The sequence below is a fragment of the Numida meleagris genome, chromosome 11, assembly GCF_002078875.1.
Source record: "Numida meleagris isolate 19003 breed g44 Domestic line chromosome 11, NumMel1.0, whole genome shotgun sequence".
NCBI classification, from domain to species: domain Eukaryota; kingdom Metazoa; phylum Chordata; class Aves; order Galliformes; family Numididae; genus Numida; species Numida meleagris.
The window spans coordinates 7,841,599-7,854,763 of NC_034419.1; the positions used below are offsets into that span (position 1 = coordinate 7,841,599).

Below are 13,165 nucleotides of genomic sequence, written 5' to 3' on the forward strand. Positions count from 1 at the left end.
TACAAACAAAGGAACTGTACCCCATTCTGCACAGCACAGTTAAGATGCCCACAAAGAGCAAAAGAGCTTATGTTCATACCAAAATGGTACTTGGAGCTCAGCAGTCTAGATTCACTTAACAAATTTAGTAGAAGGAAGTGGAGTAACTGCATAGATAAAGCAGAAAATTTCATATGGAAAGTTAGAAGGGACAAGACATGAAAGCATAGGGAAACAGGACAGGATCTCTGTTTCGATTTTCCAAGTTGAAGGCTCTGTGCCAACACAGACTGAATTTGTGGGATTGTACAGATAAACTGAAGGAAAAAAACCTTTCTCATGTGACTGCTGCTTCTAAGGGAGCTGTGGAAACACACAGAAGTATTTGAATTTTCATTATAGTATTGATCTAAGACCAAAGAAGGGTTTTGTTCTCTGTGTATCTGTCAGAGTGCTCTGGAGAACAAAGCCAGACTCTTAAGAAATCATGTTTGAATTTAAGATTCATTACTGTATTGCTTCAACCAGCAGAGCTTGACAGGATAGCTACAGACCAAACGGTTTAAAAAACTCTACACCAAAAACCTGTTCACTGTGTCTAGCTACAAAGAGCATAGCTAACGTATCCCAGTTCCCCTTTTATAAATCAGTAAAGATTTTGCTATTGCTTTCCATGAGCACAGGATTAGCACAAAAAAGTCAACAGTAACAACTGAACCCTGTTGAGTATACTGCTCTAGCCTTTTGTTCTGACAAGGACAGATATTAAAATCAATTTTTGTTCTCTCAAATCTTCATTTTCTATTTGATAGAAATGCAAAAGAAAAATGAGAAGCATTACTAAACTTGGCTATAGTAGTCTTTACCACTGATCCAGCTTAGGTACTTGGTCTACACATAAAAGGTAGATTTTTGTCTCCCCCTTAAAATTAATTATTCAACCTCAATAGATTCAACAAAGGGGATCCACACTAATCAGTTAATTCTGTAATGCATAACAAAATATTCTTTATCTACTTTCCATTTCTATTTTGATGTTTAGTACAATCTTGCCTTGTAAACAGCATAGTGCGATATTTCTGTCTTTCTTTACCGAAGACATCTTTTATAATCAAAGCTTATTTTATATTTCAATGATATATTAGCCACAAGTGGATGCAGACTCTACAGAAGGAGCTGGTCTAACCCACTGGCTACCTATGCAAACTGCAGTTTGAACCACCGCCTCCAAAATATAACAGAGCCTGTATTTCTTCCAGAAAGCCTCAGCAGGATTGTTCCTTGGGATGCACCCTTGAGTATCTTTCAGCACTTCAGACTGTACAATATACACAGAACAAGAGTGAATAGTACACATATGAAAGAGTCTCACATTCATAACATCATAAAGCATAATTGTCCAGTATTGACTGTATTCAATACAACTTTGTTTTCACACCTCTCTTAATCTCTTACTGAAAAGAATAGGATCTAGATCTGCTGCCTACCTATATATGTAGTGAACTTTACTTGCATGGATCAAATTAAAACCATGAGTTTGCATGGTAGTTCTGACTGGCAATAAAGAAAAATTAATGAAGTACTCTAGGTATGCCACATTATGCAGTTTCCAAAAATCAGTTTGCTAAAGGAAATCTTGAAGAAAATTTCACCTGTGTACTTTACAATATGCATCACATTTTTGCATTTTTTGCTGCATCAATCTGTTATTCAATTATCTTTCAGATTATTCCTGCTTTTGTTTTGTTTAGTGTTTGTTTTTATGCACAGTCATAAGTGTATTTCCATTTCATGCTATTCCCAGTAAGGAATACAATGACTGTACTTGCAAGAAAGAAAATTACCAGGGAATCTGTTCTGCATTTGTAGGCAGGAGTGTGGCAGTTTGAATGGAGAAGAATTAAATTAGCCCCAGATATGGGAGCTGAACACTAGCCATGTGTTTCTGAAGTGAGTATCTGCAAACCCTTTCCTATAGATCCCTTATAGTCTAAACTTTATACAGATAAATGTAACAATACAGGTATAATCCAGTAAAAAGTTTGCTGCTCTACAGCAAGTGCAAGTGTATGTAACTGGGGGTAATTTTGGGGAAAGATACTTTTTTTCTCTCTTCCAAAGGGACCACTGGTCTTTGAATAAAATATTTTTACCTTCCCCCACAGCCAGCAGTTTAGAATGAAAGCATATTCCATGTTTAAGATTCTATATTTACTTAGTTTAAATATTTATGGGTGAGATGTATATACAATATAGAATAAAACAGAAACCAGATTCATTCCTTAATGAGTGAGAAAGAATAGACTTCATATGGGGCAAGAAGTAGTGCTAGAAATTGTCACTAGTTCTTTAAAGTCAGCAACCACAAGAAATGCTAAGTCTTCTCAACTACTGTACAAAATAACAAAACCAAAAGAAAGTGTTACTACTTTTTCTTCTATATTATCAGATTTTTATGACAAAGGTTAGAATGTTTAAAAATGTGTTTAAATTTATTCAGCTGTTCTCATAGTTTCACATTTCACTGGGCTGCTACACTGCATTATGTTCCCATATGACTGGATTAAAGCTATCTAACAGGCTGGTTAATTTATTAGTCCAGCATCTGAATACTAGTTCAGAACCATCTTTGTCAAGTATTGACAAGCTGCGAAAGTCATACTGACATCTTGCTCTTTAAACAGTACTTTGATAGTATTTGTCAGATCAAACGTCTAAAGACTACTCTTCCTCCAAAGACACTGATAAACTGAAAATGGTGTTAAACACAGTTGCTGAGGGACTGGACAGCCCAATGGAGTGGCAACGGTATACAGAGACTTTAACCTTTAGGTCATCGATTTAAAATCAGCTCAGATTGGTCATCACCAGCATTCCCATGTGATTAATGTTTATTAGCCTGGGTAAAGAAATAGACACAATAAATATTGGTGGACGCATTACCAAGGTAACTGATCCCTTTTGGTAATCTCAGAAGAATACCTACACATTGACACACAAAGCACAAAGCAATCCTGATTCCTGTAGTTTCATGGAATCCATCATCGACTGCATATTCCAAAACAACATCCCAATTACAATCAAATTACTTATGACAGGTTTTGGATTAGAAGCATCTTCAACAGCGATCACCCTGGAGTTCACCTTGTCATAACAAAGTATAAGGTGTAAAAAGAGAGAGAGAGAAAACTATATAGAAAAATTCCATTAAGCTCATTGCAGTTGTATCCCAACCACCACTGCTAAGCAGATTTGGTTGAACTGTTAAAATTGTGGTTATAGGAAAAACAGAGAAAAATCTGAGGCAGCTGACAGGAATAACCAGAGGCATGGAAAGACAGCTCTATATGGAGTCTTAGATTGAGATTTAGTTTAGAGTCCAGATTAATAAATGCTGCCTGGTATGAATATATAAAATAATGATTATTACAGGCATTTCTTCAGAAATAAGCCTGGGGCTTATGATTAAAGCTGGTCACAAACGTTCTTTCCTAGTGTGTAAGAATTCTGGAGATTTCAGAAAGGTCTTGTTAGTATCAGGACAAATCCTTTCACAATTTCCACAAAAGCAGAGATACCCAACCTATTATAGACAATAGTTGAGTGGTAATGACAGTTGCCTTGGATGCATTAGCTATTCAGCTGGGTTTAAGTCTCTATTCAGCTGGATTCAGAAGAGGAAATTGAACCAAAGTCACATGTCTTAAAGGATAATGCCCTAACTATTAGGCTCTGAGTATTGTAATGCAGATTTCTCTCAAGGTTTCTTGTTGAACAGTTCTATTCTAAATAGTTATTTTCTATTTGAAATTAAAGCCTCCTAAAGGAATTTTCTTTAAACTACCCTTGATATGAGAGAGATTCCAGGATTGATAAAGCAGCGATTTCTATCTAGAACTGTTAACTTGACAAATTTCCAATCAGCTTCACTAGTCCAAAGAGCAAATGCAAAGAAGTTTCAGACATTTGTGAACACCCTTTTTCCATTATGGTAACATGCTAAAGAGGGGACAGTGAGACCAGACCATGAAAACTTTTTCTGTTCAAGACATCAAGTGATTGCTTGATCATTGCTACTGATCATCCATCAATGAACCTCTTAAGTAAATAAAATGTAATGCAATGAAAAGCATTTTTGCATTTTCATTCAGAACTGATCAAGTGAAGACATTAACAGCATTCACACTAATTTTCTTGTGCCAAGTGTCAACGCACTTGTAATTTTCATACCTCAGAAGACAGGGCCCTTAATGTGAACTCTAACTGAACTAACTCATCTTAATGGAGATTTCCTTTTATGGATCCCATCTGTAATCTTGGAACTATGCTGTTTCCATATGAACTACTAATCTTCATGTGAATTTAACTGCAAATCTCTAACGGTCTCAGTCAACTGTTACCTTGTCACTTCAACACAATGCTTATTTATTACAACTTTTAATTATCATAACTATTTTATGCAGGGCTACCCAAAATGCACTAATTCAAATCAGCTAGAACTAGTCTTCCTTGAAGACCTCTACTCACCTCCAAAGTCTACCACTCTATCAATTCACGGATTTAAAAAATTTCCCCATCTATAGAAAGACTCTCAACAATTTTCTCTGAGTAGGAGACTACTCACTTTCCTTCAGTTCTCTCTCCTCTCAACATGAGTTGTTACATTATTTTAATCTATTTGTCTCTCATTAATAACACTTATCTAAGCACCCGCTGATTTCCAACTTCTATGAACAAACATTTTCTCTAGAGCAATCTGCCAATCCAATCTGCTATGCTAAAACAGTTCCCTATCTCAGCATGTACTCATGAACAAAAAAAATCATTAATGTGTTGGTTTAACAGTATTGTCATGTTACCTTCCTTTCACTGTGAAAGAGAAGGTAGTTTTAAATTGTGTTTGTTGCAAATGGTAGTTCTTCTAAAGGCACACTACGAGACAGTGGACATCCTGTGTGGGAGAACATAAATGGTGGCAAATGGTCTGTACCTAAGTCGTCTCAGTCAGTGACCATCTTCAGGTTACAGATTATATCCTTCCTACTTGTGTTGAATGCTATCCTACTGTATGAAAGGCTCCACTGCAATGAAAACAGACACTAGTGGAGGCAGAAAAACACTTGTCTTTAAAAAAAGCAGCCTTCCATGAATGCAAGTTTCCATTCTCGCCACCAATTTACTATATTACAAAGCAGCAATAGTTCACAATGTAATACACTTGGATACCAAACTAGGCGATGCATCTACTGCCAGAAAAGTAATGTGTAATGAATCACATTATTCCTCCAGTGTTTTAAAAGGTAGAAACAATAATAAAAGAACTGCCAAGCAAATCCACAGTTCTAATTTTATACTGTCTGTAGCCCTTTAGACTAAAAATAATTCACAGATGTCACTTTCACAATTAGCATTTCTATTAAAAAGAAAACCAGACTCATCCTAGTTGATCTTAGGCATTGACTTACTCACCAGAATAATTCTACTGAGGCAGATAAATGCCTTTGCAGAAATAAGGAACCGCACTGCAGGCCATAATAAAAATTTGTGTATTAAATAAGATAAAATTATAGCCTAGGAATTAAGTCAGAAATTTTCACATTCACTTTGTACATGCAAATTTGCTAATTTAGTTGAATATTCCATAGTTCAGATTAATACATACTGCTCCAAAGAATTTCTTAAAAAGCATTACTACAATCAATTTCAAGTTCAAGACACACTATTTGTCTACAGTTCGTAAATGTCAATACATTTCTGAACAAAAAATTCTTCCTATCATCTTTTTAATTTTAAAAGCTTCTTTTAAAGTCAACTTATGCCTGAAAAAAAGATTCATAAAATCCCTCAGTTCTAGTTTAAAATCCCTCAGTTCTATGTTCAAAGGAGCTCTTAAATTAAAATAAATTAGTGACAGTCCTAAAAATACAGGAATTCAAAATGGGACATAAGCAGAATTTAGGCACCTCCAGTCATAATGGTAAATCTGAAGGGCCTTGTCTCAGCCTGGAGACATCTGTTCTCTGAAGACACTACAGTTTTCTATGCTAAACTGGAAATAGGAGCTGCACCTCTATGCATGGTCATAGCTTACCTACCTGGACAGGACCAAGCACTTCACTGCACAGCTTACACCTAAGCCTGACGGGAATGTAGAAATGAAGTCCACTCTGTGTGGGCTGAGAAGTTAGATCCAACAGGTGCTCTCAAAGCCAGCCATAATTGCTCAGGAGCTATTTCTTTCTGAAGTGGTACGTGAACAGCAGCCATTGATTGCTTGCTTAGCAGCATGACTCCTCAACCCACAAGCAAAATCCCCAGCTTCAATTCCTTCTTCACACCAAGGCTGAAAGTAATGCCTTTTAGCAAAGCATATAATCATTGGGCTACAGGTACATTAAATGCTGTAACAAGGATGAGGGTATATTAAAGGTCTCCTGTTGAAGCTGCATCATTGTATGGAAAATAATTCAAGCTTCATTGGGCCAGAGAAAGAACACAAGAGGGAGCAAGAGTCTGTAGCCTAGTGATTTGGGCACTCACGTGGAAAAAAGAGTGCCGAGTTCCTGGCCTTTGCTCCACAGAATGCTCATGATATTTATCTAACAGTCTTTCCATAGCATAAGACCCGCCTTGAATCTGGCTAAATTTTCCTTCTTGATGCCAGTTTATACATAACAATTGGTGTAGTAGTCACAGTTACCAATTTGAACTTCTCTTTGTATATCTTTCATATGCTTTTAACTCTAAATTGAAAATCCAGAACATCAATAAAGCTGAAATGTACCAAAAACACGAGCTAATTTCATATAAATTTTACTTGTATGTAATACAATAACTTCATTTAAAGCAACTTAAAAACAGTATAAAAACGTAAATACATTTATTTACCTGTGTCAATAATTACTAAGTTGGAACTTATTATTTGACCCCGTCTTCTTCAGAATGTGGTAACATTTGATTTTTAAGAAGTTATAACAATAGTAGTAGACCTCTCGTATCTTAATTCTTCTCAGTTTCAGTTTCAGATTCTCACTTCACAGTATTTTCATTTTCTGGTTCTCATTCCCTAGCACAACAGTGCAATGTCATGCAGGAGACTGCTTAAATCCAAGTAAGTTTACCCTGAAAATCCCACTCCAACAATTTCATGGACATATTTCTGTTTTTGCTAAACATTCTTTTTATAATGGCTTCATTTTGGGCCTAAGCCTACATAACAGTGTCCCTTTAAATAATATTCCATGCCTTAAAACATATTACAAAAACTGTTATATCAAGGTAAGTTATGCAACAGCTCTCTATGGTTTTAGCATATTTACTTTGTCACGCCATATGTGAGACTGCAGCCTCCACAACAAAACCTTTACACACTGAAGTCATTATCTCTGTGAAGTCTGCAACTGGCATTTAAAACTTATTGATGGCCTGGGTATTGGTGGCTCAGTAGGCAGCACTCTTGCCGGAGGCCCAGAAGGTCAGAGGTTCACATTCTGCTCAAAGAACAAGTTGGATGTATTCCAGGATTGTGTGTGGGCTGTACTAGACTCCTAAAGGGGCAGTCCTTAGGACAGCAAGGGAAACCTTGTCTGTTTTCTGGATATCAAAGTTCTCTTCAAAATGGAAGAGGAAGAAAGAGTAAATTTAACATCTGAAGCAAGTTAGTGGAAATGAGTGTACTTGCTGAGGACCTGAATTAAGCTAAATACAGAATGGTACAACTACAGTACACAGAACAAGCCATTTTGGTCTTTGTAGTATGCATATATTCAAGAGACACATACAGACTGCCACATATGCTCAGTATTAATGAACTTGCTTAATAGCAGAATGATTTTGGATTCAGTATTGCACCCCAGAACTACAAAAAACGCATGTATAATTTAAGTAACTGAGGAACCTAAACAAAATGTTTTAATGTAGGTAACACTTCAGAGCATACTATGACATTCCTGAAAAAAATCTTCAGCCAAAGTCAACACTAGCAACATAGAGAAAAAAAATAAATGGAGATTCAACCTGCTCTGGTGTTAAACTTTGATACTTGAATATCCCAGATGTCTCCCTCCTCCTCTTCTTCTTTATAGACAGGTAAAGATGGATCTCTTGAAGGAACTGGGGATCACACTCTAGGCAAAGGTTGGACAGGTGATCAATGTACAGCATGAGATTTTGCCGTGGCTATGTGCCTCCAACAGTGACTGGATCATCTGGTTTAGAAAAACAATTCAAAATTGTAATATTTTCTACTGAACTTAATTAGGGAAAAATTAGCAAAAGGGAGAACAAATTATTTTTATAACAAGGAATGTATCACACTTCTTCCCATAACTATGTATCTCTTAAAAAATCATTTCTTATTTAACATTTAGTTAATTAACATTTTATCTCCTACAAGTCAGCCTTAAGAGAATTACAGCCCATTACAAATAGCAGAATGTGTTCAACAGTTACCAATGAGACATGAAGTAATTCTTTTTAGTTTCATTTTTGTGTCTAATACAGCCATACAAACTGCAAAGGCCGGACCTGGCCAACTACTTAAACAGACTTTGGAGCAACCATTGTTTATTAGTCAAATGGGATTCTACTCTGTATTGGCTGGTATTCACAGATGTGTTTTTTAACAAAGACTCATCTTCTGACACTCCCTCCATTGACATTTGGTTGAAAGAGCATTTTCTAAAGGACCATTCAGAGCATCTAAAGTGAGACTTTTCTTCTAGCATTTATGAACACCATCTTTCATCTACTTATCTTATACACAGTTTATAAAAAGGAAAAGAAAAAAGTGCTATCATAGAAAAAAAACAAATAATAACCTCCTTCCCAGAAGTATCTGTTAGTATAATGGACAACATAGATATCTGTTAATGAAATGGGTAGTGTATAAAAGAGATCACAAATTAGAAGCATCTTCAGGCAATCACACAATTAATGTATAAGAAACAAGCTTCTTGCACAAAACAGGTTAAATGATGGCATTCTTTCTGGTTTAGAAATAGAGTAACACATTAAGACAATCTCAGTGCAAATTTGAAAAGAATTCTGAGCTCATTTCTTGCTAAAATATGAAAATAAGCTATTTCAAGGAATGAAGGATGTCCTCTTAACCTATGACAACAAATTTGTTTGTTTTTTTCTCTTCTTAGTAAGAAAGCAATTAGTTTTTTTTCCAATAAAAATATCCTTGCGCATATATAAACACTCCTGGTAATCATGTAATTACCTTACCCAATGAGATTAAATTGCTGTCAGTTGAGTTCCCACTGCTGATTAACTTTCGTATACTCTAAACTTAAATGAAGTCTTTGGTAAAGTCACTTAGTCATTTACAAAGGTGTCTCTATGATTCAAAATGTATAACAGTGATACACTATTTGCTATAATCATCATATATCCAAGGTCAAGGACAGATCACAGTGAACCTCTTTTCTAAAAACATAAAGAAATGCAGAATTAAACTACATTGCTTATTTTGGTGTTTCTTGCCATGACTTCTAAATGTAATAGTAACCTTTGACCCCCACATATTAAACACCATAATTATGTAATTAAAACTAATTATGCAATTTAACATACATATTTTTGTCCTGTAACAGGCAGGTCAATTACCTCACTCATTGACCTTGGAAGCTTTCACAGTTTAAATAACACAATGAGGCTTTCAATTAATTTTAAAGTACAAACAGAAAAGGATCAACAGAACCACAAAAGTCTTCAAGCTAATACTGCCTTAATGGATCACTTACAACTCTCTTCATTTTGTATTACATAAAATACAATTATTTATTCTATTTATATCTTTTAATCATCAGAAATGTTAACACATTTGAGAACAAATCACATACATACTATTTGTCAAATGCAAGCAAACTGGGAGATCATATACTACTTTTTTCTTTGATTCACTTCTTCTCTTCAGTATGGTTTCCTTTGCTTCCTCCTATATTTGTATACCTCTCTCCCTACTTCACCTTCACTTTTTGAAGTCTTTTTTCCCCCTTTTTCTTCATTATCTTCTCCATTCCACAGCTAACTGTAAAACTTGATTGTAAATGTTATATTCTCAAACTGCTGTAGTCATTGTCTTCCGATTTCTGCTTGCTTCCCTAATCCTATCCAAGAGATGGCATTTCATAAGATGGTGTTTCTCAGCAGGTTCTGGCACCACTGGCTCTTGACAATGATAATTCAGCACTCTGAGGGAATTCCGGACTGCAGAAAGCTCAAACAAACATGGGATATGCTCTAAAAGTTTTCCCAAATTTTAGTTCTGGAAATTTGGTGTAAGCAACACACACTACATGAAATTATTGAAATATGTTTCTCCTGGGTAATGCCTTCACTCTCCTCATACATACCGGTAAGATATGTATATACTGCACTGAAAACTTGTAAAGTTTTACAACAGAAAACCCCACAATGTTACATTTTGCACAAAAAAGGAACTTCTTTCTCGCCATAGCAGGCATGTCCTACCTGCAACCTGCATGTGGCCCAACGCAGCTTGCACTTGGGCTGGCCTCTGCCCTGTGCCATCATGGCAGTAGCTCTGCCCCACCAAACGGCCCAGCCAGGCCCTGGGCATGTACCCATCACTCAGCAACAACCTCACATCAGTGTGTGATTGGCACTGTCTGGGCTGAAAGCAGAGCAAGGGGAGGGTGCAGCACAGTGTTAACTCAAGTTAGAGCAAATAACTGAGTGCATTTTGACACACTGGCTAAACACAGTCCTGTGAGTGGAGAAAAATATGCAGCCATGCTTTCCATTTTGCTAAAGGAATTTGAGAACAGGTTTCAAGATTGCCAAAAAAAAAAATCAATTTATATTTGTGACTCCATTTTCAGTCAATATAAACACACCACATGCAAATTTTCAGATGGATCATATAGAGTTGCATTCAGATATTCATCTCAAAAATTTGATCATGTCTCTTTACTAGACTTTTTTAAGTCCCCTCTTACCAGAGAAAGATATCCTTCCCTCGCTTCACAATCACACCTTATGCATGTCATCACTTTTTGGCAGTATGTACAGTTGTGAACAATTACTGTCAAGAATGAAGTACAGAAAGAGTAAAATTTCATCAAAAATCTCTGACGAACACCTGGAGAACTCACTAAGAATTACAACCACTGCCATCAAACCAGACTGATGTGATAGTTTCACAAAAACTGGGTCAAACATCCCACTAGCTTTATGCTTTTGTAGCGTCTTGTATATGTTTTAATAAAAATATGAACAGTTAAAATAAGTTTTTTTTACTTACAAATATTAGCTGTATTACATATTTTACAAATACTGCTCCAAAAGTAATGCCTCCTATTTTATTACATTGGTCCATAACATTAGAGGAAGATGTGGGTGGTATGGCAGTAGAGGTTGAATCTTTACACCAATATTCCGTTACATTTTGTTGCTGCATGAAAGGTGGCAGCAGAGGGGCAAAAAAAAATGGCATCTCACATGGAAGTGCATATGAAGCAAAGGTGTGTCACTGAATTTCTCCCTGCGGAAAAAATTGCACCAAATTGGCCCAAGACAATTCCTCTTCACTCAGTATGGCCCAGGCAAGACAGAAGGTTGGACATCTGTGCTTTACAGGGTAAACAGTGGTAGTCTGATCACTTTTTTCTTCAGTAAACTACATCTCATTAGCTAAGGAACAATTCTGAAAAAAAGAGTACACCTACATGCTCTACCTTAAAAAGGATCATGGTCTACTAGCTACACTGATTTAAAATTGCTATCTTAGACACAAGTGGTTGCACTAAAGTTAGTATGCTTAGCGAGGAAGTAAACTGACAATGTGCATATAGATATACCACTCAAATTTTACATTGTTTTCTTTATATCTTGCTTTATCTGAGGATCAGAAAATGGCCGCTGGCAAATCATCAAAGTCTACTCAAATCCTATTTGACTTCTTGAAATAAGGCAAAAATACATTAGTGAACTTTGTGTTCTGGTGTCATATCTAACACGATTTTTGGAGGCCTTCATGTTCTGTACTTTAATTACAGCCAACTTACACGAGCACCTCAAAAAGTTATTCATAAGCATTTGATATCACAGAAATGAGTGCTGAACTCTGAATGCAGAGTTACAGCAGAAAAGAAACAATTTAAAATGGAAGCAGGCCTTGCAACATTAAACCTCAAATTGGAATGGATTTATATAAAGTAAACCAATAAATTGAAACAGTGCCGCAACTTCTGGACAATAGTTTGAAGGAAAATAATACAGTACACATGTAGAAATTTTATCCATGAGAGCAGAGAAGAGTATTCCTTACACTCTCATTTAACAAAAAGGTTCCTTCTGTTTTGCACGGAATATTAAAATTCTAATTCAGCTCACAGAGCATCCCAAACAGAGCAGTAGAAGAATGTGTGAAGGAGTCCAAATATGGTGCTATTGAAGCAGAGTGGATTAGAGGAACTGGGACAGAATCCTACAAGTGGCTAAATAGCAGCAGGAGATCAGCTTCACAAACAGCAGGACACTGTTCTTTCCAGACATGAATGACATAATACAAGCAAAACAATTGAGAATTTAGCTGATAAATCTGCACACTGGGAAAAGGCCTTGCTGTAGAACTTTCATTCTCAACAAATATATAAGTGAATCCTGTAGCCCTAATGTACACGGAAGAGCATGCTGTCTCATATGTCAGGTTAATCATATAAAACAGAATCCTTTATAACACAGAAGCAATAATTTTAGATGTTAAATGCATTAAACACAAGAGAATCTACTTAAAAGATTCAGCAAATGGGTGAAGCCGAAAGCTTTGACAGCGTTACAAATATTTAATTTGATATCTTTGCCAATCTTTAATTCCTTCCTGAACAATTCTATGTATATTAGGTTAAATTTACATTTAAAAATTGTCCCAAATATCTGAGATATCTAGAATGAATCAGAAGAGAATCTGTGTAACCTTGTTGGTTATTCAGAAATTCTGTGTTACAGCAGAAATATGAGAGAAGCTTTAAGATTCTGAAGGGAACATGGGAACAGGTGCATTTATAAAGACATTATCAAGTTATCACTTGATGAAAGGAAAACATCCAAAGATCATTTTGATTTCTAAATTTAATGGGATTTTATGAAATCCCACATTCATTGCCGGTATCTATTTTTCACGTTATTTTCAAAATCATAAGATTCCATGTACTTT

At 35.9% G+C, this 13,165-nt stretch overlaps 1 protein-coding gene across 3 annotated transcripts in view; it reads right to left on the reverse strand.

Moving 5' to 3' along the window:
- ERC2 (ELKS/RAB6-interacting/CAST family member 2) overlaps window positions 1-13,165 on the reverse strand; it is a 456,034-nt gene that overhangs the window by 57,495 nt on the left and 385,374 nt on the right. For all 3 annotated transcript variants that reach the window (XM_021409074.1, XM_021409073.1, XM_021409075.1), the window contains exon 17: window positions 7,996-8,186. The gene's annotated coding sequence lies outside the window, so the exon portion shown is untranslated. The remainder of the gene's footprint in view (window positions 1-7,995; window positions 8,187-13,165) is intronic.